At 48.7% G+C, this 25,471-nt stretch overlaps 1 protein-coding gene across 4 annotated transcripts in view; it reads right to left on the bottom strand.

The window, feature by feature from the left end:
* KCNA2 (potassium voltage-gated channel subfamily A member 2) overlaps positions 1-24,396 on the bottom strand; it is a 32,949-nt gene extending 8,553 nt beyond the window's left edge. The window contains exons 1-4 of one of the 4 annotated variants that reach the window (XM_081815636.1): positions 23,830-24,396; positions 18,098-23,100; positions 17,074-17,295; positions 502-601 (exon numbers count right to left, since the gene is read on the bottom strand). The gene's annotated coding sequence lies outside the window, so the exon portion shown is untranslated. Of the gene's footprint in view, positions 1-501; positions 602-9,315; positions 9,443-17,073; positions 17,296-18,097; positions 23,101-23,829 lie in introns of those variants that run through there. The other 3 variants (XM_081815637.1, XM_081815638.1, XM_081815639.1) reach the window with 3 other exon arrangements.
* Between the last annotated feature and the right edge of the window lie 1,075 nt (positions 24,397-25,471).

Consider the following 25,471-nt stretch of genomic DNA (forward strand, 5'->3'; position numbering starts at 1 on the left):
AGGGGCACAAGACTCGGGACCTGGAAGTCTCCACCCTGTGCCCTGGCCTGGAGCAGCTCTACTGATGCTTGTCACATCTGCAGGGCCCGGGGCTGAGCATCCGTCCCCCTGGGGCTTTCGTCTTAGCATGCAGAGCTGTGTGACCCAAAGTCACTCGCTCAACCTTTCTGTGCCTCGGTCTATTTGTAAGATGGGAAGGATAGCATTTGTCCCCTGGCTCCCCTTGCTTCGTAGGGTTTAAAAAGAGAGTGGAAGGAGGGAAGGGAGGGAAGAAGGAAGGAAACTAACATTCACTGTTAGTGTGTTTTAAAATCTCATCTGTTAGCATCGAAGAGGACAGTTCATGTGAATGCACTTGGAAAAGTGGGAAGCCTGGTCAGTGAGGAAGAGTGTGACCTTTTGTTGCTGCTGTCATGATTGTGCCCTGCCAGTGTGCATCATGTCTGATGTCTGAGGACTTCCCCTGGAGTGGAATGAGCATCATCCCAGCCCCCAACTTACCTGAGGGCTGCCTCCTGCAGGAAGCCTCCCAGGATTAACTCCTGCTGCCTCCAAGGAACTCCTCTGTGGAGGTCTGGGCCTTGGCTCCTGTACTGCAAGTCTTGGCCAAAAAAAAAAAAAAAAAAAGGACATTAAGGAATGATTGAAGGGGGTGGACTTTTCCTTCCCTTTTGGAGCCACTATTCTGGGTCAGGCACCATGCTGGTCGTCTCACCCTTTCCCCTGTGCCGATAACAGCCAAAGGCAGAATGGGGCAGCGCTTGAAGTACAACCCCTGGTGCCGGTGGGTCTAGGGCCCAACCCCAAGCCTGCCATGTTTTAGTTCCGGGACTCAGTTGCTCACCGTAAACTCTCACTGGGTGGCTGGGATGTAAAGCATCTAGAACAGGGCTTATCCCATAGCACACGCTAAGTGTTGCTTTCAGCAGACCATCCTTGGCATTGTTGCCACGTTTTCTCTTTTAGGAATGAAAGTGGAGAGGTTTATGGTGGGCTGTGACAGGGACGCCTTTGGTGTTCCAAACCACATCCCCTGGACCACCTGTAATTTCAGCTGCCTGTGGAGGGCAGTTCCAAGCACTCTGGCGGTGTCCCCTTCAATCACTGTGTCTCTCGGCTTTTCTGACTCCGGACTCTTTCTGAAGCCGTGGTGGCTTGCTCAGGCTGCCTGCAGTGGCCTGGATATTGGCGGGGTGGGGGTGGGGGTGCACCTCTGAATGTCCCAGCCTGCCGTCTGTAAGAGGGACGATTCATACTGTACAGCTGGCTCCTTGGATGGCTCCCATCTGTACGGAGCCCCGGTGGCTCAGAGGTAATCAGCTCAATCACGTGAGCCAGCTGGCCTGGGTCAGGTCAAGGTCCTGAGCAAAGGTTTCCCAGCTCCTTGCGCTTGTGTTCCAGGCAGCTGAGCTGGCTCCCGGCCCTGCCCAGAGCTGGCTCCCTGGGTGCTCTGTCTTCAGCCCAGGCCTGTCTCCAGAGCTGCAGACTCATCAGCCTCACTTTCCAGGACTGCGTCTCCCTAATATTCCCCTGGTTGGGAGAAAGACTACCTTTTTCCCTGTTGCCGAAACCAGAAACTCGGGAGCCCTATCAGCTCTCTTTGCTTCCCCCACCCCGACATCCCCTGCACTCAGTCCATCCCTTGGCCTTGGCAACTGTTCACTTCTCTCTGATTCCCTCTCCCTCCCCTGCTACCCTGGTTTCAGCCACCAGCAGGATGGGGGGGGGGTGTCTGAGCCACTTACGTTCAGACTAGCTCCCCCTGGTCCTTTCTCCCCATGGTTGCCATAGTGATCTTCCTAAAGTGTAAATCCAATCATGCCACTTACGTCTTAACTCCTCCTTGGCTCCCTATTGCTGTGACCCGGACTACATGTTCTAAAAGGCAAGCAGAGCCCTTCATGATCTGGTGTTCCCCCCACCCCCACGTTGTCCCTGTCTTAAAAGTCTATACTGGCATCAAACTAAACTGCCCTGACGGCTCTACCTGGCTTCAAACAGACATATTAAATCAAGTCCTAAAGTCAGACAGACCTGGGGTTGAGTCCTGGCTCTGCTGCTTGCCACTCACGTGACCTCAAGGTGGGGTATTTTTCCTCTCTGAGCTCCAATCTGTAAAATAGGACTAATGCCTAATGCTTGTTCTGAGGACCAAATGAGACAATGTGCACAGAGACTTTATCTTAGTGCCTCACCTGCAGGATGGGCTCAAGAAATAGGAACTTCCAAATAGTTCTAGGTCTTCCTGCTTTGGCTAGCAGCCTCTCACCCAGAACACCCTGGTTCCCCAACCCCCATCACCCCAATGACTACTTTTTTTTTTTTTTTAAGATTTTATTTATTAGAGAGAGAGAGAAACAGCATGAGAGGGGATAGGGTCAGAGGGAGAAGCAGGCTCCCCGCTGAGCCGGGAGCCCGATGTGGGACTCGATCCCAGGACTCCAAGATCATGACCTGAGCCGAAGGCAGTCGCTTAACCAACTGAGCCACCCAGGCGCCCCCCAATGACTACTTTTTAAAAGACTTATTTTTAAAGACTTATTTATTTATTTGAGAGAAAGAGAGCATGACGGGGTGGGGGGAAAGGAGGGGCAGAGGGGGAGTAAAAGAGAATTCTCAAGCAGACTGCCTGCTGAGCGTGGAGCTCAATCTCAAGACCCTAAGATCATGACCTGAGCTGAAATCAAGAGTCAGCCCCCCAACTGACCAAGCCACCCAGGTGCCCCCCAGTGACTCCTTTTCTAGTATTTAACTCATGTCACATCCTCTACGAAGCCTTTCTGGACCCCCTCCCTGGTCTCCACCCATCAATGCAAGGCCTGCACACTGCCCAGGGCATAGACCCATCATACTTGAGTTCTGGAGGCCCGTCTCTGTCCCCATGCTATCTTCCACTGGGCAGGAAGCCTCCTGAGGGCAGGTGCATGTGTCTTCTGCCTGCATCTGTCTGATCCAGGCCAGGCATAGAGCAGTGGCCCCAGCAGTGTTTGTGAACTGGTGAACGTTGGCAGATGCACCGACTCTGCTGAGCCCCACAGCTTAACAATCCCCTCTGCCTTTTAGCCCCCAGACGGAGCATCTCTGGAAGGCCCCTGCTTCTGAAGAACTCGTTCTCTTGGGGCACTGATGGGGTAATTGCTCTTGGGGCCTTGCCGTTCTCTGAAAATGACTCTAACTTTCAAGTGGGCCTCACACTGAGGTCCCCGGAGAAGAGCCCTTTGACCCAGGTGTGGCCCGATCAGCCCAGAGCGGCAGGGGGTGGGGAGGGCTGGAGTGGGGGCTAGCACTGATTTTGCTGCACGAACGCAGCCTGGCACACACTGACTCCTTAGTGTCCACGTCCCGTGGCTGGTCCGTCTGGGCCTGACTGTTACTCTGACCCCTATGTCCTCCTTCTCACCTCTGTACTGCCTTAGTCCATGGACCAGGGGAATAGAGCAGACAAGCGAGAAGCAACTTAATAGGGAGAATCCACCGGCCTGGCAGTTGCAGCCCCAGCTCTGCCATTACCTGGGTGACCTTGGGTTTGTGACCATGGGTAAGTTAATTCCCTTCTTTGAGCCTCAACCTCCTCATCTGTAAAATGGGAAAGCTGGACAACATGATATATATGACCCCCTTCTTGAGCTAGGACTAGTTCTTCAACCTCATCCCAGCTAAGGAATGGGAGCCCCATGTAAACAAATGGACATATCTCATTAACTAGTATCATAAGTGCTCCTAGGATAACTATTTTTGCTGAGAGGACATTGAGGCTCAGAGAGGCGTGTGACCTGATCAAGGTCACAAGGCTCATTCTAGATAGGATTCACACCCAGGCCCCTCTGACCCCCAAGTCGGCAGCCCCCATCACATCTCACTGCCTGCTTAAAAAGGGAGGAAGGAATTTTGGAGATGCTAAATCACTTTGAAATGAGTCCTGAAAAAATTCAAAACAGTGCAAACCTGATGCTCAGCGCATCTTAATGATGTTCTCTGAATCCAAGAAGGGTCATTACAAGGGGAACTCAGGGATTCTTCAGCTCTGAGGCCCTACGGAGAGAAAATGGGCCGACCCTGCAGCAAGAGAGATTGGGTAGATGGAGGATAATGACAGGCCTTATGGGACATTTGACAGACCAAGGGACCCAAGGAAATCATAAAGAACAAGGCAGGGGCCTGACTGCCACACAGTCAAGTGTAGCCTTCCCCCTAAAACTAAGGAGGTAGAGTCGGGGGAGTGAAAGATTGGAGAGGAGAGTATCAGGGGCAAATATGTGTTTGTTGAATGGAATGAGCTCTGGTCTCGAGAGGCAGCAGGGCCTTGTCCAGGGAGCTCAGATCTGAGGTTCTGGATGACTCAGCCTCTCTGCCCTGGCTTTGAATTAGGGACAAGGGAAAACAGAGAATAGAGGTGATGAAGCCATCTTGCCAACTTTCCTGGTGTTGCAGAGCCAGATGCACCCAGAAAAATGAAGGGAAGTGGAGAAAGGCCTAGGGAGGCGAGGGATGGCTAGACAGAGGGACAGGGAGTTGGAAACGGTGTTTTCCCCTGCCCATACAAACTCCCAGCCCCGGCTTGGCTTGCCTTCTGGTCTCTGGAAATTCTGGGATCATCCAACAGTGCCTCTCAGTGGCCCCGTGGGAGAGGTGCAGAGAGATGCTCAGGAAAGCCGAAATTAGACGGGAGAAAGGAAAAGTACTAAGGCTCCCAGAAAAATAGAAAGCTCTGTGTTTCTTCCTCCCTTGAGGATGTGGCGCAGGACTCCCCACAGGTCTCTAGTTCTAGGCAGAGCTGTCCTGTAATGGTCCACACACCCCGAAGGACTTCCTTTCTTCTCTCAACTCTGGCACTTAGAAGCTGCCGGGTTAAGCCAGCGTTCCCCTAATCCAGAGGTCCCCAGGTCCCCTGGGCATGGACCTGAAGACACAAGGGTGTCTGCAGCCTTTCCCCCAGGCCCCCCTTTCTCGGGTGATGAGGGGATGAGAATGGAGCTGCCAGCTGGCCCTCCCCCTGCGTTGATCTGGTCATGGTCAAGGTCATGGTTGTAGTGAGGTTAGCACGATGGGTCTCTGGGGCAGCAGTGGAGGGGGCTGGAAGTCACTTCACAATGGACTGCATACCATTTCTCTTCCAGCTGCACCTTCTTTGTGGTTCATGAGCTTTTAGGAAAGAAGCAGAGCTCTTCCTCTAAGAAAGGTGGGACCCCAGAGTTAGATCGTAAAGAAGGTGGCATGGTTCCTAAGAAAAACACAATAGAACCTGGGGGTAAAACCCTTCTGCCTAGGATTATGTTAAGTATAATACTGAACAGAGGTGGGTACTATTTTCATTCCCATTCTACAAATACAGAAACCGAAGCTTGGTGAGGTTGAGTTACTGGCGGGCGGCCACATAACCAGTAAACAGGTGCGAGAGACTGGAGATTGTCTGTGGTCTGTCTGACTCACCAGCCCCAGCTCTAAACCAGGCACAAGCTCCAGGACCACGGGGGACACGACTTGTAGGCTTGACTTGTGGGAGGTGCTCAACAAACATTAGTGAAAGTAGATCCTTCAAGTTGTCAGCAAGTGACTCTGACTCAGGGCAGAATGAATTGGCTGCAGTTGAAGCATAAAGTATGAAAGTGCCTAAGACAAGGCAAGCCTTCATAAAAGACAGGGTATTGGAGAGGTGTCCTCATGAAGAATGTCCAAAGGCCTTGAACGGGTGTTGAGGCGAGGGTTGGGGCTTTCTGCATGGGGACGCCTGCACACCTCACCCCTGCATTCACTCCCTGCAGAAACGCTCTCCGGACCAGCCTGTCTCAAACAGGCACCCCTGCCCTGCCCCTTATCATGCTATATTTCTCTCCATAGCATTTATCTCTACCTGTCAATTAGCTATTTACACATCCATTTATTGTCTTATTCCCTGCTGCTAGAATACAAATTCTATGAAGAGGGATTTTGAGGATTTTGCTCTTTCTTGTATGCCCAGTTCTTGGGATGCTGAGGCTCGTCAGTATATCTTTGTTAAATAAATGCCTAAATGGATGAGTAGATTCCAGGATAAGGGGACAAGAGGGACAGAACACGGAAGCAGTGTTGCCTGTCACAGGAATACCGAGTCATACAATAGGACTGGAGGGAGCAGCGTGGAAGGACACGGGGAGACAGGAAAGGTCATTCGGGAAGATTGGGGAAGGCCTCGAATGCCACGCTGAGGAGTTTGATTTATCTCGTCCTATAGATGAGAGTGAACTTTTGAGGGTTTTGTGTAGGAGAGTGACAGGATCCAGCTAGATTTTAGAAAGATAACTTAGGAATGTAATATAATTCGTAATGAAATTTGTCATGAAGATGTAGTGTGGGGGTGATCTGAGAGCAAAAGCAGGAACCCAGTGAGGAGGAGGTGTTGACAGGGAGGAAGGGCGACAGGAGGAAGGGACTGAGCGGTGGTCAGGGTAGTAAAGAGAAAAAATCAACGGGGAGCCACTATGGGGGAGTCAACAGGACTTGGTGGTCGGTAAGATGGAGAGGGGGAGGGAGAGTGGCGAGACCTTTGGCCAAGCGAGAGTCTCAGAACGGTGGCACGTGTGTGTGCCCCTGCACGTGTGAGCTCATGTGGGTGTTGGGGGATGAAGCCCATGGCAAGGGGCGGTCTGGCAGACATGGGCATTGCAGGGCTGCTATGGCTGGCCGGTCCTTGGCAACTAGGCAGGCGACAATGCTGGCCTGATGCTCAGGGGAGAGGCCAGGGGCTGGGGATGGTGTATTTGGAGCTGTGGGGGGTGGGGGAGGGGAGAAAGAGATCCTCCAGGATGAGAATGTAGATGGAATGAGAAGAGAAGAACACCCACATTATGGGGAAAGGAAGAGAGAGGAGGGGGAGGACCCATGGAGTCGTGGTCAGGGGGGGCAGGGGGAAGGCCTGAGAGCCGTGACCCAGACAACTACGTCTGGGCTGGGGCCTCCCTGACATGTTCACCTCCCCCACGGACACGACTTCCACGGCATCTGAGCCCTATGGCCCTCTCCTTGGTTCCCACACAGAAGCGTAGGACATAGCAGGGTCTGACACCACCGGGGCCCTAGTTCGGGTCAACGTTTGTGCCACATTAGGGCCAACACTTCTACTTCAGGAGGAAGAAATCATTTATTAGTGGCATCTGTGGAGCTAAACATAATGCATGTTAAAAAACTGGAAAAATCTCATTAGAGTTTTCTCCAAAGTAGCCCTATCCTTCCCATTCATCTGTTTGGAAGAGCGGACTGCAGTCTAGAGATGGGACCCGGTGTCCAGATGTGGGTTTCGGGGAAGGGGGGCCAGAGGAGTTTTGAACAGGGTTCGTGACCTGGAAATACCTGAGCTCGTAATGGACAAAGGGCGGCGGGCAGTGCCGGGCACTGTGCCTTCAAGGAGACGTGGTGGCCGCCTCCTTCACATGGCTCACTGACTGGCAGGGGAGACAGACTTGCAGACATCAGGAGATGGGTGCAAAGATGCCATGGGAGCCCGACTCACTCTGCCAGGTGGCTGTGGGGGTGGAGACACAGAGAGGACTCGGACTTGGCCTTGGAACGTATGGTCTCTCCTGCTCCCTGCTGGGGTCCACGGTCCACACTCCCATAGTAGGATGGGCTCAGCCACATGAAGAGAGACCTGCCAGCTTGCATAAAAGGGTTTTCTCATCTTCGAATTATTTTTTGGAGGGTCTGAGGAGCCCAGAATCTCAAGGTTTACTCTGACTTTGCCATTTAGTTGAGGCGTGGCCCTGGAAGATCAGTAATGCCCTTTGCTCTTTTTGTTTGGAATAACTGCTCTGGATGGACTTTCCTTCTGGGAGGTGGGATGGAGGAGGTGTGGCCCTCCAATGGGAAAGAGACCCAGGGGGGTTTATGAAAGGGACATAACAAGAGGAGGAAAAGGATAGAGAGCCCTACTCAGGTGCACTTGACGTCATTACCTAGATTGCCAATAGGCAACTCAATTCCCAAATGGAATTCTCCTTTCTGCTCCCTTGCCCCCAAACCTGACCCTCCCCCATGTCATTACCATTGCTCACTCAGTTGTTCAGGCCCAAGCCCTGGAGACAGCCTTCTACTAAGCCATCAGCGAATCCTATTGTCTCTACCTTCAAAATGTATTCAGACTCTGATGTCTTGGCTCCTCCAAGGAGCGAGGCAGGTACCAGATACTTCTATCTCTCACCTGGGCTCCCAACAAATCTCTCTGCTTCTACCTGTGCTTGCAGAGAAGCCAGAGTGAATTTTTTAAAAATGTAAATGAGGTTGTGTCATGCCTTTGTTCAGAATCCAATGGTTGTTTACTGGCCTTAGAACTAAACCTACAGCTCTTCGGTGGCCTGGAAGGCTCTGCACCATCTGTGCCCTGGATACCTTTCTGACCTCATTTCCAGCCACCTCCCGTGTGCACTCGGCTGGGCCAGCTGCCTCTTTGCCTATCCCCAACCCCAGCAAGCATATCCCTGTTGCAGGGCCTGTGCATTGGCTCTTCCCACTCCCTGGAAGACTCTTACTCCAAACATTCTCAGGACTTGCTTCCTTTATGGGGTCTCTGCTTACATGTGATTTCCTAGGAGGAGCCTGGCACATATTGAAGGTATAAATGAATGAATGAATGACTGATAATACCTGTATTAGCCTGGTGCCTGGCACATAGGAAGGGCTTAATAACTGGCATGGAATAATAGCCTGGCCTAAGCTCTCTTGTCTTGGCTGTGAAATCCGCTCCCACCCCCAGCGGTTCCACGGGACCTACACAAAGGTGGAAATCAGCTCAGCAGAAAGGACCAGATGCATGTACTGTGCGTAGCCACCAGAGGGCGCCACACGCATCGGCAACTGCACACTGCGGCACAGGCTGCGTCTGCGGCAGCCTGGGGACATTAGAGCCACCCAGCCCAAACCCCCCAAGCTTCCCCAAAACGGGAGAAATGGGAGGTAGACATTCTGAACCAGCACCTGGCTCCCTGCATACCTGCTAGCCGAGGGCTTCTTAAAAAGAGGCAGGTGAGATTTTGAAGGTTAAAAATATTTTTCCCCCCACTTATTTATTTTGTTTTGAATCAAGATTTCTTTTATTGGCAAGTGGTTTACCATGGTTACCTTTAGGGGTGAGGTTTATGATGGGAAGGAGGTCCGATGGGACTTTTGGGTTTTCTTCCACTTATTTGTCAAACTCCAAACCCCAACACCTCCAGTTACCTGAGGTCCTGTTACTGACATCAATCCTCCCACTCCCCATTCTGCAAATAATGTCCCGAAACTGGAGCTTTAGTGTAGTTAAGTAACACAAACCCCTCTGCCCGACAAACCTATTTAAGCACCTACCCCTCCAGGAATAGCATTCCCAGCTTCTCCAGGCTGACTTGGGTCTAACGCCCTAGGAGGCCACTGTTTTCGTGCACTCATCTCCCATAGCAAGTGCTGCTCTGAACTGTAGTTGTGTGACTTTCCTGAGAGGGGAGGGAGAGAGGGGGATAGATAGAGAAAGAGCGAAGGAGAGAGACCGGGAGAGGGAGAGAGAGGTTAAGCACTCACTTGGTGAGTACCCAGGGCCAGGAGGCTATCAGACTTCCTGGCCCCCAGACCAAATTTGACTCACAACCTGTCCTCACACTTACCATCTCTCCTCCAGACCCCTCCCTTCCCCTCTGGGTGAATCCTGTGCAGGCAGGTGAGCCCTCAGTACAGCGGTGTCTTAGCGGTACCTCCCCACTTCTTGGGCACATCCAGCATGCTGGAAACCCACTGCTCACTTTCCCCAATCCCATCCCGGTCCTCAGGTGTGTTTTGGAGCACTGGGATTGGTGGAATGTCTTCCTGATGGTAAGCAAACTCTCTCTCCCAAGCACAGCTGCCCATGATCTCCCCTGCCTGTCCTGCGGCTCCTTCTCAGGGGCCGAAACTTGTGTCACTGAGAATGGGATCTTTACTTAGCAGAGGGCCAGAGAGTGGGAGTGGGCAGGGATGACAGGGCAGGGAGTGAGGTGGTGAACTCTTGGTCTCGCCAAACAACAACCTGAGGTGAAGATGTGGATGGGAGTTGAATAGGGGATCAGGGCCAAGTAACACCTGAAGTGGGCTTAATCAGGCTCCCAGGTACTCCCACCCTTTATAGCTCTGTTTTTTGGTCATTCCCACTGAAAACTCCTTTTAAAATATCCTCCCCACCCACCCCCAGGAACCCCATGTGTGGGATCATTTTGCCTGCAAAACAAACTGCTTTTATTATGTAATGATGAGTGTGCTTATCCACTGTAAGCAATGTGAACATTTATAACAACCAACATAGCTTCTGGCTAGCATGAGAGGCTGCTGACTGCCTCGCTCAAGTGTGAGAATTCAGTCCAAAGTAAAGCCATTTGACATTCTGTTTTGCCTGGGTAGCCTTGTTACAAGTAAAGGTGTGACTTTTCCTCAGGGTTTTTGAAATTCTAAAATAATTAGAGTGCTGCAGTATTATCCCCTTGGACACCAAGTCTCTAGAGATTCCTAAGTGTGGACCCTGGTTTTGGCATCTGACATGTTTTGTCCTTCAAAGTCCTACTCCTTAGAATGCTGTTCTTTGGTGGATGAATACAGGTACATTAGCTTAATTTTTCACAAGCTAAAAAAGTGGATTAGTGGACTAATTTTAATTCTAGCCCTCCCAGGTAGCACAATGCTTTAGCTCAATAAAATACAAGTGTCTTTGGAACATAAAAGTATAAGTCCATTAAAAACAACAACTGGTAAGATTTCCAGCTATGGCAAATCCTCTCATCCAAAAATAATGTTAAACCAGACAAAATTGTCAAAAACAATCATTTCAGGGCTCTGAAAATTGATCAAATACAAAATAACACATTGAAAATGTTTATTCATAAAAAAAATTGTTGCACTCCTGGTCAGAACAATGGGAGTCTGTGGTGTTCTTGCTCAGATCTGCCCTCCTACCTCCAAGTTTGGGAGAGGCAGAGCTACCAGAGTGTGGCTGGCTATGAAAACCAACAGTGTCATTGCTGGAGGAAGCTCTCTTGATTTGGAGGGGAGGGCAAAAGTCCCATGTTCAGCGGAGTTTTCAGTAAAAGTAGCAAATGTGGAATGAAACAAATGGGAAAGCCTATGGCCCTGTTTGCTTGAAGAGTCATGCTGCTTGGGGTGTGCAGCAGACCAGTAGAGTACTCAGAAATTTAACAGGAAAATCTGGAAATAAGATAGTCACAGAGGGATTAGATAAACACTCCACACATTTCTGTCTGACTGGGACGCTGTGCTCACGCACAGGCAGGTTCTGGGAGGATCCAGTGGAAAATAAAAGCTGACTTAAGAACCTGCCTGAGCTTTGAATTTGTTCCTCAGCCCACACTCAGATCCATAGGTAAGGGGTAGAAGCTTTACTGGCTCAGGTGCTTGAGTATAGTCTCTGACCAATCATTGGCTGATCATTAAGCTATGCAGACCAAGGTAGTCCTTCTAAAGACAGGCAAAAAAAAAAAAAAAGGAATGGGGGTGGGGGGAAACTGAGCAGACCCATCAGTGAGGCACATTGCAGAGAGACAAATAACCACAAACTAAACCCTGGCAAGTTACTCAAAAGACAAAACGAAACCAAACCAAAACAGTAAAAAATTCTCAGAGGAAAAAAATCAGAACTCAGAGTTGCTACAAAATATTACCTAAGAATTTCCAGTTTCAACAAATTATAAGACATTCAAAGAAATAGGAAAATGTGCTCCATAGTCAGGAAAAAAAGCAGTTAAAATGGTCCTCCGTGGGCCCAGATTTTGGATTTAGCAGAAAAGATTTCAAAGTAGCTATTATAGATGTTTAAAAAATTAAGCATGTTTAAAGAATTAAAGGAAAATATTATAAAAATGGTTTGACAAGTAGGGAATCTAAATAAATAAATAGAAACTTTAAAAAAGGACCACAGGTTTCACTAAAAAGGCTTAACAGCAGATTTGAGATGTCCGAAAAATGGTTAACATGAAAAAAGATCAGTAGAAATCATCCACTATAAGGAACAAAGAAAAAAAAATGGAAGCAAAGTCAACAGAGAACTATGATATCTTCGGGACAAAGCAAGTGTGCCCCCAAAATATGTAATGAAACTCTCAGAAGGAAAGGAAAGAGAGAAAAAAGCAGAAAAAAATGTGTGAACAGAAAGTTGCTGAAAACTTCTCAAATTTGGTAAGTAACATTAATCTATAGATCAGACAAGCTCAAAAAACCCCAAACAGGGTAAACACAAAGAGATCCACACCTAGACACATGATAATCAAACTTTTGACAGCTAAAATGAAGAGAAAATTTTGAAAGCAGCAGGAGAAAAATGCTTCATCATGTACAGGGGAGAAAGCATGTGGTCAAGAACTGACTTCTCCCAAGAAGCAGTGGAGGCTCCAAGGCAGTGGAACGATACATTCAAAGTACGGGGCAAGGGGAGTCAAACAGGAATTCTACATCCACTCAAACATCCTTCAAAAATGAAGTCAAATATAACTAAGAATATTATTTTAAAAGAATAATACAAAAAAGATAAATTAAAAAAGAAAAGCCTAATGCATCCAAATTTGTGGGATGCCATAAAAGCAGTAGTTAGGGGGAAATTAATGGCATCATATGCCAATATTAGAAAAGATCTCAAATCATTGCCCTGAGTTTCTACCTTAAGAAACTAAAAAAAAGGGGAACAAGTGAAGCTCAAAATAAGCAAAAGGAAGGGAAAAAAAGGGTAGGGTGGAAATGAATAAAATAGAAAATAGTAAACAGTAGTGAAAATATACACCCTCTCACTCATAATTAAGAGGAATTGCATATTAATAGTACACTGAGACATCATTTTTTTCACATCAATTCGGCAAGAATTCAAGTTTGACCATGTACTTGGTTTTCTGGGCTCTGAAGAAATAGGGACTCTCATCAGTAGGTTGTTGATAGGAGTGTTAATTGGTTCGACCCCCATGGAGGGCAATTTGGCAATAGTTTTCAAAATTACAAATGCATTTACCCATTGAGCCAGTAATCCCATCCTAGGAATTTATCCTACAAGTATACCCGCATATATCATCAGAATGATGATGAATGACATGGTTTCTCCATGTAGAATGACTATGATAGTAAGACTGGACATAGCCAAAGTGCCCATCACTAGGGACTTGGTAAAACGGATGGTGGTATATCCACATATGGAATACTCACTACTGTAAAAAGAAAATGAGTACCTTTATGTTTGGATATAGAAAAAAAAAAAAAGCTCTGGATATATTATAAAGTGAAAAAAACCCAGGGGAAAACAGAATGTTTAGTATGCTACCATTTGAATATAAAAGTCAGAGGAATAAAAATACACATTTGTATTTGTTCATATCTGAACAAAGAAATACTAGAAGGATATAAAATAAATTAAACTAAGTGGTTACCTCTAGGGGTTATAAAATGGGGTGGTCAGGGCAGAGTTAGAATGAGACTTTCCAATGTGTATCTTTATTATTTTGATTTTGATCTATGCGAAACGTTACCCTTCAAAACAACAACAAAAAACCCCCCTATTTTTAAAGGTCACCGTTAGTGGATGTTAAAAAATACATACACACAAACACTTTGAGATGCCATTGCCATAGTCCAAAGGATCAGGTACGAACTCCTAAACCTGCACTCAAGAATCTCAGTTTCTTTCTCTCCATCTCAGCCTTGCCCAGACCTCAGGCTCCAGCCAAACTAGTCGGTCCTGAGTCCCTGAGAACACCATGCGCTCTGGGGCCTGAATCTTGTTCCTTCGACCTCCCTGCATGGAGTACCATTCCCTTCCTCTCAAGCAATAATGTCTTGGGCCCTCTTGCTGCTTTCCTGGGGGGCTTTAATAATAAGAAGAATGTAACAAGGATGCAATGATAGTGATGATGATGATGATGGCAGTGGTTATAACCACTATTTCCCAGGAACCTTCTGTGTTGGCACTGTGGTAGGTGTTCTTTTGTATCTCTTTTAATCTTCCCACCAGAGAAGGAGAAATTGCTGTGTCACACACAGGAAACTCCAGCCAGAGATGGCCCCACAGAGTGACCTGAACCTTAATCTTAATGTCTGGGGTCACATGGGCCTGGGCTAGACTGCCAGCTCAGTTCCTTCCTGGCTCTGTGATTTTGGAAAGCTACATCATCTACAGAAGTTTTAATTTAATCATCAGTGAAATGGTCTTAATAAAAAGTTCCTACTTGAAGAAGTTGTTAAGGATTGGATGAGACACTGGGAAGAAAACATTCCACACATTGCTTGGCACATAGTAAGTGTTTGGTTAATGTCCAGAGTTTGTAGTTGCAGACTCCAGCTACTACCCCATGTTGAAGTCTCCCTCCCTTGAAATGTGAAGTCTTAACCGAGCCTCCTGGTATCACCAACACCATGCCAGCTAATGTCACGTTATCTCTACCCATTTCCATGTGTCCTTATCAGTTGGATTGTAAGGGCTCAGGACCAGGACTAGCCCTGCATTTCTCTGTATGGACACTCCATGATCGAACCTGGCACTTAACAGATGCTCATTGAAAGTTTGATGATTAATTAAATCTGAAGAAAGACTGTAAGCAAGGGGACAAAAGGTCGGAGAAGAAAACTAAAATAAAACTAGAGACATCTTAAAGACTAGTTTAATTTTAGAAAACACTGGTGCCAGATTTGGTCAGGAGGAAGTGAGAGGCAGGAACCCTATGAGGTGGACAGGAAGCGAAATAGCAAGGAGAGAAATGGGGAAAAGAGGTATTGAAAGTAGTCCTATGCATTGAGGAAACATTTATATTTAGAGGGGCTGCTCTTGGGCAATGTTGAGTTTCCCCTTTTCTTGAATTCAATAAGATATTGATGATTGAAATGAGATTCAAAAGCCACTGCTATTCCCAAGTGCCTTACCCAGTGAAGCCTTATTGTTTCCAGATTATGGTGGTGGTTGATGGGGCTTTTCACTGATCACAGGCTGCTCGTGTGCCCTGATGGTCAGGAGAAGGCAGTGTGCAGCTGGGAATGTTAGTGGGCGTGGGTCATGCAAGGCCAAGAAGCAATCCCCAACTCTGTCCTCCACCCTGGGCATGTCCTGACTCTAGCAAAATAGGTGAGGAGGAGTGAAGGGCTTTCCTCTTCTTCCATGTTCACCCTCAGAAATCCCACTCATCTTTTAAGGTTTGCTGCAAAGGATCCTTCTAGATGTCAGAACATCTAAATCTTCTAGATGTCAGAGCTGACCTGGCCATCCTCCACGTTCCACAGCACTGGTTTCTACTCTGTGATGGGGTTCACCCCAGACTGTTTCATGTGAGAGGAATGAGAAAGAAAAACTCTTCACCCTAGTCTGTGAACACCTTGAGGGCAAGGATCTTTCTTCTTCATCCTTATACTGCCTCAGGGGCCTCATCCACTGCCTGGCACCTGGTGCCTGACATATAATAGATGCCCTGTACATTTTTATTGGTCAAGTTCTCTCTTTAGAGGGCTGGAAAAGAGCAGATGATGTAAAGGGCAGGGAGCCCAGATTAGATGCCCCACCGCAATGTCCCTGTGACACCCTGGACATCCCGCATCTTTTCAGCAATCATACAAGATTCTCTTGTATGTTTTAGACCCACATCCCCCAACCAGATCCTTGAGAGCAGAGATGGACTGACTTGGGCTCAAAGCAGGCACAAAGTGAGTGCAGAATGATTGTTAAATGGTGGAAACAACTTCGCAATGTCGTCCATTGACTTAGAGCCTGGCAGAGCTATTTCCTCTAAGAGTCATGGCTTTGTACTTCAAACCCAGGAGCGAGTCCCTGGTGGCAGGACCTCACCTGCTCTCCTCAAACTCCCATCTGATTTCATTCATCTTCCAGACCAGATCCATGAGGATCTGCAAGAGTGGTTCCCAAACTTGTGCATTAGAATCTCCTGGGGGAGGTTTAAAAATTCCTGGTATCCGAGCTGCATTTCAGATCAACTAAATCAGAATGTTTGCGATGGGTAAGAGCCTGGCATCAGTGATTTTTAAAGATTCCCAGGTGATCCCAAGGGCCTCTAAGTTTTGGAACCACTTGTTTGGGAGATATTCCAATAAATTGGAAAGGTTAATTAAGGACACCCATACCTCTGACACAACATAAATGGGGTAACCATCCTAGGACATTTATCAAAGAGCAAAGGATCTGCTGTGACAGCCAGAATTTACAGATCACTGGAGAAGTAGGCTCAGGTAGGCACCTCAGCAGGGTTGCTCTCTTTTTCCTTGTGCTTATTCAGTCTTGTGATTGTTTCTTGCCATGTTTTTGCCCTCACTCGACCTTGAGCAACTGGAGAGCAGGACCCATGTCTTCACAAGCACACCAAGTGCCTGGCCCGCAGTGGATGAGTGATGTGTTTGTGTAATAATCATGTCCGTGAGTTCATTCATTAATTCATTGACTAATTCATTCATTTATGCAGGCATGCAGTCAACAAATGATAATAATGGCAGACAGAAGGTATAGCATGGGCAGAGAAGAGGATTTAATTAGGAAGAGAGAGAGAAAAAATATAGATTCCATGAGGAGATAGAATCAAAAGTAGGGGAGTAAAAGCCAGAGAAGAAAGGAGAAAAGAGTATTCATTCATGTAATGCAGCAGTATGCAAGTCAGGCTTTTTTTTTTTTTTAATTTTATTATGTTATGTTAGTCACCATACGATACATCATTGGTTTTTGATGTGGTGATCCACCATCCACTGTTTTCGTATAACACCCAGTGCTCCATGCAGTACGTGCCCTCCTCAATACCCATCACCGGGCTAACCAATCCCCTCCCCCCTCCCCTCTAAAACCCTGTTTGTTTCTCGGAGTCCATAGCCTCTCATGGTTCTTACATTTTTTAATCAAATGGACTCAAAAGTTAGTTACCATCTATAAGTACTCTGTACTTTTTCTCCTGTTTAGTCTATTAATCATAATAAAATCAATTAATTACTATGGTACTGTTTGCATAATGTCTTTTTCCTCCTCCAGGCTGTTAACTCCAGGAAGGCAGACCTTACGCATGGCACTCACCTCCATGTCCCCAGGGCCTAGCTCAGTATGACATACAGTGGTGCTCAGTAAATATTTACCAAGTGACTCAGCAGATTGCTCATGGCTTCAGTTCTTTCTTCTATTAAAAAAATCATGGAGGGCGCCTGGGTGGCTCAGTCGTTAAGCGTCTGCCTTCGGCTCAGGTCGTGGTCCCGGGGTCCTGGGATCGAGCCCCACATCGGGCTCCCTGCTCGGCAGGAAGCCTGCTTCTCCCTCTCCCACTCCCCCTGCTCGTGTTCCTGCTCTCGCTGTCTCTCTCTCTGTCAAATAAATAAATAAAATCTTTTAAAAAAAATCATAATATACTCATCTCAAGGTTGTTATAAGGAATAATTAAAATAATAATATATCTAAGTACCTGGTGCATGGTAAGCATTCAACAATTGTTAATTCATTATTATTATTAGGAAAGAGAAATTGCCTACTCTGTGCCAGCCTCTGTGCTAAATAATGGCCAAAAAGAGACAACTGAAAGAGCAAAGGGATTGCACCTTTTAGAAAGAGTAAGGATTTGAGGACCCCCGTGTCACCACCTTGGCAGCACAAAGCCCACTGACTGCTGGGCCCAAAGCAGGCCAGAGATGGGTCCATGCCCTGCACAGGGTCTCTATCTGAAACACTGGAGAAGGAGGGGACTAACCCTCCTTTTGGGAGGGAGGGTTACAATCAATGTTTGGGAGTTACAATCAATGCTGTGGTATTGGCCTCTTCCCTTCAATTTTCAATCCCCAGATTCCAGCCTATTGCCCTGGGGTCACTTAAACACCTGTAGTGTCCTTATTCAGAATCCTTCCCAGAGCACCTTCCTTTCACCTTCATTCCACTACAGACCCCCATATTGCTTCTGTGAAGGCTCAGAAAACCCTGTTTGGTCCTTAAGATGTGTCTTCATCAAAGTTCACCACCTTATGCCTGTCACTCATCACTATGGCTCATGAGGCATCTCCTGTCCTCTCTGCCTTTGCTCACATCATTCCTTGTCTGTTAATACCCACCCATCATGCTCATATTTGCTGCCCCTCTTTTTCTCTCACCTCTGTGAAGACCCAGCCCAAAGCTTACCTCTAGGAAGTCTTCTAGTTTGACACCAGATGAAAGCTCTGTTGAGTGCCCCATCAGCACTTCCTTTCTTGGTAAGTGCTTTCTGGTTTCAGGTTTGGTGGTTTGACCTGTTTGCATGATGCTTTACCAACAATCTCCAGGTGTTTCCTGTTACCCCAGTAGGGGAGGGCAAGAATAGGTGTTTCTCTTCAAAGGAAAACAAGTCCTGTTCCCCTCCTCTGGCCTGTGCCCTGCATTCATCAAGCCCTTAATCATCATGGATGAGTTGAAGGGAGAAAGAAGGTCTGTGAATGGTGTGGGGGGGATGAGAGCAGAGGGTACCCTGGAGAGAAGCTTTGGGGAAACCATCCACATCCCCTGTGAACCCGAGGCTCCTTGGTGAACAGGATGGGAAGGACACTATAGAAGCCAAAAGTCCCAGGGAAATTGGATTTTTATTCTTCTTGGAAGTCTAGTGCCTTCTGAGACTTACTAAGAAAACGTAATCTCTTTCATTCATTCATTTTTTCAGATCAGTGTGTTGAGCACTGACTGGTCTGTAGGTATTAGGAACACACAGATAAACTGGATAAGACCCAGTGCCCGTCCTCAAAACCCTCAAAGCCTAATGGGGACACAGGCTAGTGAACAGCCAGTTACTGTGGAGCGGGAGAAGTGGCACGAGGGAAGAAGGTGCAGGGTGCTGTGGGAGCACAGAAAGGGAGGGGCTAGGGGAGGCCATGGAAAGTTCTGGAATCAGCGACTAGGAGTTGAGCACCAAAGGGCCAGTAGGAGCTAGTTAGCCATGGGAAGAATTAGGAAGAGGAATCAGCACTTGTGAAACCGTGAGGGGAGACAGTACGGAAGGTCCAGGGATCTATAAGCAATTCATTATGACCAGAGCATCCCGTGCAGGAAATCACGGAGAGGCGCATGGAGAGGGTAGCAGGAGCCGGATATCACAGTGTCAGTCTGGAAGGCTCTGCAAAGGCTCTTTGGGCTTTTCGTTGGAGGTAGATAGCCTGGAGAGATTTTAAGCAGAAGAGCGACATGATTGGATTTTCCTGTTAAGGACATTCGCTCTGGCTGCTGAGAGACAGACGGGAGTGAGTAGTGCAGGGGGTGGGGAGGCCAGAGGGAAAGCTACTGCTTGTCCCCGCAGACACCATGTGGGCATGACATGGTAAGAGATATTGCAGCGGTGGGGTCACAGGCTCAGTGACCTGGGTGGACCTTGCAGAGTCTGACGGGTCCATGGCAGGCCTGAGGGGTGAGTGCAGTGGGATTTAGAGATCTCCTGGAGCTCAGGAGACATCTGGGGCTGGATCCCCGGGGAGATCTGGAGTCTGCATGGATGAGGCCTCCAACATGGATGAGATGACACTAGGGGCAGGATTGCAGAAGAGAGGGAAGCAGGGACACTTAGGGACCTGGAGGAGAAAGAGGAGCTGCCAGGGAAATGGAGAAGGCAGGTCCAGAGATACGGAAGGTAAGCTGGGAGCAGTGATGGTGGAGAAGTCCCAATAGAGGTAGGCGGCAAAGTCAAAAGCAGCTGAGCTCAGGCATTTGGAGTCAGCAACATGGAGGTGGTGGTTTCAGTGGGCAGTGTGGGGCAGAGGCCTAGGCCATGGGCCAAGGGAGGAGTGGGATATGAGGAGGCAGGGAAAAGGACTCAGAGCTACCCTTGGAAGAAATCTGAATATAAAAGAAAAATTAAAATGGTGGTGATAGAAGGGGATGTCAGAGTAAAGAAGAGTCTTGTTTGTTTGAGGCTTTTTGACTTGGGATGGAAGAAATGTATGGAGGGAAATAGTTACAGAACGAGCAGTTAAGGATGCAGGAGAAGTAAAGGAAGAGAATTCCCAGAGGGAGGATGGTGGAGCACAGGCGGAGGGAGAGCCATCAGGTAGGGCTTGGGGCACTTGTTTGATGAGAGAGAGGGAGGTGGGCTTTGCTGAGAGCCAGGCTGTGTGGAGTCTGGGCTCAGGAGCTGGAGCAGAAAGCTGTTCACTGAGGCAGACTGAGCTCTGTCCGGAGCATGGTGGGAAGGGAGGACGGGGCAGTACTCTTATCCTCATGGTTCTGCCACCTTTTCCATCAGGACTCTATAGTCTGGGGAAAGGAGTCAGGAAGGCACCGTCTCCATCCAGTTCCGGGGTGTGATTTGTTGGGGAGGGAGAGTGACAGCAGTACAATGAGGGTTCTTAGAGTTGAAAATTCAGCAAGAAAGTACTTAAAGCAATGATCAAGGGCTCTGGGCCACCTACTGGCCCGAGTGAAGAGAGGAGGAGGGGAATAGGCTGGGGGAAAAGAGAGTGATCAAAGGTGGAGGTATTGATAAGGTGTCCAAGCCAAGCAGAGGGAGTAGGGAGAGCTTGAGGGCTGGGTGAGATGGGGTGTTGGAGTTTACAATTCCCAAGAAGCAGCAGGTCTCATCAAAGTCCTGGATGTAACCCTGGGTGGGGAGCCCAAGTGGAATCAGAATTTGGGATCCTGGAGTGGAAGAGGAGAGGTGCTGGATGGACAGAGCACAGGAGCCTGATGTCAAGATGATGCCGGACTTGAGGGGAAGACTTCGGGCCAGGAGCCAAGGCTTTCCATGACTGGAGAGGGACCAGGTTGTTGACAGACACTGAAGGAGGAGGGGAAGCTGGTGTTGCAGCCAGGTCCCAGGAGCTTCACTAGAGCAGGGGTTTTTATAGGAGGGCAGGGGGTAGTGGCTCTGAGAAGAGGGGCATGGGGGACAATGAACCATCGCTATCTGAAAGGGCTGCAAACTACATGGCCACAGGGGAGAGAGAGGTTTCCTTAAGGTGAGGAGTGCAGGCGGTGCTGGATCTAGCCCCAGCCTCAGGCCAGCTGAGATGCAGTGGCTTGCCTGAGTACATGCAGCTAGAAAGTGGCTGAGACAAAATTAAAATTAACCTAATGTGTGTATTCACTTACTTTTCATACCTGCCCAAGCTGCCCATTTGTACAGCTGTTTTGATGCATTGCAAGCTTGGTGTGCAGGTCCTTTTATTCTGGCTGGATTTGTAATATGTGTTTACCATGTGACCTTGGGAAATGCATGACATGCTCTGTGGACCTCTGTACAATGAGGGGTTGAACCATGGGTTTTCAGCCATGTCATGTGGAGCCCCAGTGACTCAGTGGAGGAGGCTAAGGAGCCCCCGGGAGCAGGATTGCAGGGAGCCTGAGTGGGGATGGGCTCCTGGCTCTACCCTGGTGTCCACCCAAGCAGCTACCCTTGGATCTGCCTGAATACTGTGGTTCTGCATGAGATTTTGTTTGGAGGGAGGATTCAGCTATCCAAAATAATGTTAAAATCTGTGGTCTCACTTGGCCCTTACCCTGCATGAGCCTTTCACTGTTGTGTGCTATAGGGCATGTCCTTGGTCATGCGTCTTATCTGTGGGCCCTTGTCAGTTTGAGTGTTAAGGACTTGGTGGGCGACTGGACAGCTCCAGGACCTCTCTGCACCGAGCTCACTGAAAAACCAGCGCTCTTCTGAGGTGGTCGTGATGCCCTTCCAGAAATCTGATTTTACTAAAGTAGTTATGATGGGCTGAGGGCTCGGGTGCTCCACAGTAACTTCGATGATGAATTACATCCTGAGTCTAGCAAGTGGGACAGACAGGTCCTGTAGCCAAGGGACAAAGCCTGGACCTGTTTTTCATCACCTCACACCAGCTGGAATCCCTTGTTGCCGGGCTGGCAGCTGTGAGGGATCACTTGGCCACCAGGAAACCTTCCCAGCTGGGACCTTTGTGAGAGTCTGTGCCAGAGAAACGACATCTGTGAGTCACTGCTCAGGGGAAAACCCAGCTGCTCTGCTCAGTCCCGGCCCCAGTGGCCACGGGAAGGGCCAGCAGGCAGAGCAAGAGTAGAAGATAGGCCACTTTGCTTTTCTCAGTTTTCACAGCAGCTTCCCAGATTTGCATTTCCCCATTTCAGAAGGGAAGTTGGGAGGTGGGACTAGAAGCAAAGAGGCCTCCACCCTGGGGCAGATGGGAAAGCCCACAGCTATTGAGTGTGGAGGGTTTGGGCTGAGCTATTGGAATTATTCCTTGGACCCACTGGGTTCTCACCATTGACTCACCCCCTTTGTTTCTGACCACAGGTGGTGACAGCCAGGCTTTTAGACTGCACATGGTATGCTCTGGGCAGTGAGTGTCAGGAAATGGGGGTGAATCTTAGGATGGGCATGCTGAATCATGTTAATGTCCCCCCAGATATCAGGATAGGGGAACTGGGTAGGAGGGTGAGGTTTGTTTTGCAACACAGAGGGATGGATTCTTGGTGCCATGTGCAGTCTTCTCTGGAAGGAAGGTCAGCCAGGTGTGGGCCTGACAGCCATAGGTGTTAGCTTGCTAACCCTGGAGCAGTCCCTGCAGGGACTGGTGTGATCCTTTGGACCATGGTGGGAAGTGCTGGTGACTGGGGATGTCACTCCCCACAACAGTGGCAATCACCTTGGAGACTGAGAAGCCTTTCACGGGCGAGAGGGACCAGAGTCTCTTCACTTAACCTGATGCAAATCCTCAGCTCCCAACAAGCCAAGTGGTCTTGGGTTCTATTCTTGGGCAAGTCTTTGTGGGGCAGGGAGCCTGCCTTGCTCTACATGGCACACATAGACCTCAAATATAGGGCTCAGTTCCAAGCGGTGGATTTGGGGAGTCCTGTGAGCAGGTGGGAATGTGCCTGGGCCATGCCTGGAGGAACAGCCAGCATGACCAAGGTCCTGCAAACCAACCAGGAGGGGAATGCTTGAAGCTGTTGGGGATGTTTAGTCTAGAGAAGAGGACAGGAGAATAGTGTTTTGGAACCCTTGTTGCTCCAGATGGCAGAACTGAGGCCAGCAGATGGAAATAACAGGAAGAAAAGCTGCAAATCACCAGACATAGACCTATCTAGTCATTATAACGCAGTAAAGCCAGGGAGTTAAGACCCTGGGCTCAAAGGGCATGGTCACGAACCTACTCACAGATGTGGTTATGGGATCCATTCAGTGTTGACCTGCACTGTGATTTAAAAAAAATGCATTGGTAATCAATACAAATTGGGAAATTATGCTTATAAATCTATATTTATAACCTCTCTTGAAAAACCTGAAGGGCTGATCACCCAGGGGCATATTCTGTCATGGAACAATAAACCCAAAGAAGGCAGTTGCACCCCAGTCCATCACAGGTGCCACCTCCTTCCACCTTTCTTACACCTGCATGGTTTCACTGATCCACAGGTGCCCAGCCCCTCAGTGGGACTGCAGTTTGCAACCCTGCTCTACTTAAGAGCTCAGGGTTTGAATCCTGGCTTTGCCACTTTTAAGCAATTGTGATCTTAGACAAGTGAGTCAACCTCTCCAAGACACCATTTCCTTTTCTGAATATGGGAATCATTACAATACTCCCCTGGTGAGACATGGAGTTAGAGACATGGACAGTGACTAACACAGAGTGGGACACTTGGTGAGAGCTTGGCAACTCTTAGCTGCCTGGGAGTGTCCAGCAGTGGAGGGGACAGTCTCATAAAGCCTTGGGGTTCCATCACCAACACCAGGTCTGCAGAAGTCAAGGACTGGAGAAGAGGAAAGCCACCAAAGATCTCTGAAATAAATGGGTCATGCGCCAGTTCTCCTTGGGCCCTCCCCAGTGGCCAAGTCAAATGTATTGGTTTAGGGCTGCCCCCGAAGCTCATTAAAATCATATTTTGTCTGAAAGGAACTTTGAGGAGCAGGAAAAATGTGTTACCTTGGGACGCCTGGGTGTCTCAGTCGGTTAAGCGTCTGCCTTCGGCTCAGGTCATGATGTCAGGGTCCTGGGATCGGGCTCCTTACTCAGCAGGGAGCCTGCTTCTCCCTCTGCTGCTCCCCCTCCTCATTCCCTCTCTCTCTCTGACAAATAAAATCTTAAAAAAAAAAAAGAACGTGTTACCTCGAGTACCTTGCACCTGCTTGGGAGGCTGTTGTATGTTCAGAGTGAGGTGGGGTTCCGGCCGTAGCTGCCACTTTCTTTCCTGCTGCAGGATTACTTTGTGTTCACTGGCAGCATTTCCTCCCTCAGTAGCTGGCATAGGCTCATCAGTCAGCTCTGCAGACCTAGCAGTCCCAGGGCAGCCAAACCCACCCCGATTGCTTAGCTCTGTGATAGAGCCTTCAGTACGTCGGGACCTGCCTGGGACCTGGGTCTCCCTCTGGGTGGGACCTGAGCAGCATGGATGCCCTTCAGGAGGTCTGATGAGAGAGATTTTGGTGGCTGGTTCCCATCAGGCCCTGAGAAGTCCCCTGCTGAAACAATGTGGGGTGACTGAAAGATTTGTTTCTGTGTCCTAAGCCTTCATGCATTGCCTGACTCTAGGAGCTTTATGTACTTGGGATGCTGAGCTAAGAGCAGACACATCCTTTCTCAGGGAGGTATCCAAGGAGAGGAGAGAGTGGATCGTTACAGTTCATGAGCACAGAAGTACAAGGGAGACAGCCCATGTGTACCACAAATGCTTGGGCAGAAGTTTGGGGGAGATGGGGAGGACCACCAGGTCTGGAGTCCACAGGAAGTCAGCCTGTTGGGATCAGAGGATGGTGGCTACAGGCATGGGAGCCAAGGATGGAAGGGAAGTGGAGTGAGTTGAATGAGTGGGGCATTCACTCTCTGAATCTCTTTCCCTCATTGCTTCTCCACTCCTCCATTCCTCTTCCCCTCTCCTCTTTGGCATTCACTGTGGCCCAACACCTACAGATTGTTACAGCCAGAGAGCATCTGTCAGGAACCTGCCAACTTGCCTCAGCCTTAGGTGGCATTTCATGTGCTTGGATCTCCCTTTCAGCTGGCCTGAAGAGAGCATGGAGCAGCAGGAGGCCGCTGCTGGTCCAGAGCCTGGCCACCTACAGAATCTTTAGGCCAAGCCCTGACCTGTGCCCAACTTATCCAGATGTCAGGGCTCAGGCTTTGGTTCCTGTGCTTGAGCTCATTGTTCTGTTTGGAGAAGCATTTCAGCCTCTGCCCTCTGGGATCCTGTTCCTGGGAAGCTGCCCCTCATTCAGCCTTGGCCTTTGCATTGGGCCTCTGCAGCTGCTGAGTTATCATTCTAAGCCATGTCTGATGGCCTCTGGCTTGAATCTGGAAAGCTGAAAATTTGTTCAGACAGTAGAGTGTAAATTAAATATTAGATCTGAGAGGGTTTCACATACTTCATAATGTGACCTCATTGGGATATTTATTTGCTGTTCTTCTGGTTCTCCCAAATTAATAATTGAGTAAAATCAGAGCCGATTTGCTTACATTCTGCTGAACGGCACCTGTTCTTTGAGAGAGTGGGTGTGTGTCAGGAGGCTGGGAGAAGTGGGGCAGACAACAGAAGCTTTAACAGAGATGCATGGCTTGAGCATTTTATACA

The sequence above is a fragment of the Leptonychotes weddellii genome, chromosome 4, assembly GCF_054177405.1.
Source record: "Leptonychotes weddellii isolate Sample4059 chromosome 4, ASM5417740v2, whole genome shotgun sequence".
NCBI lineage: Eukaryota > Metazoa > Chordata > Mammalia > Carnivora > Phocidae > Leptonychotes > Leptonychotes weddellii.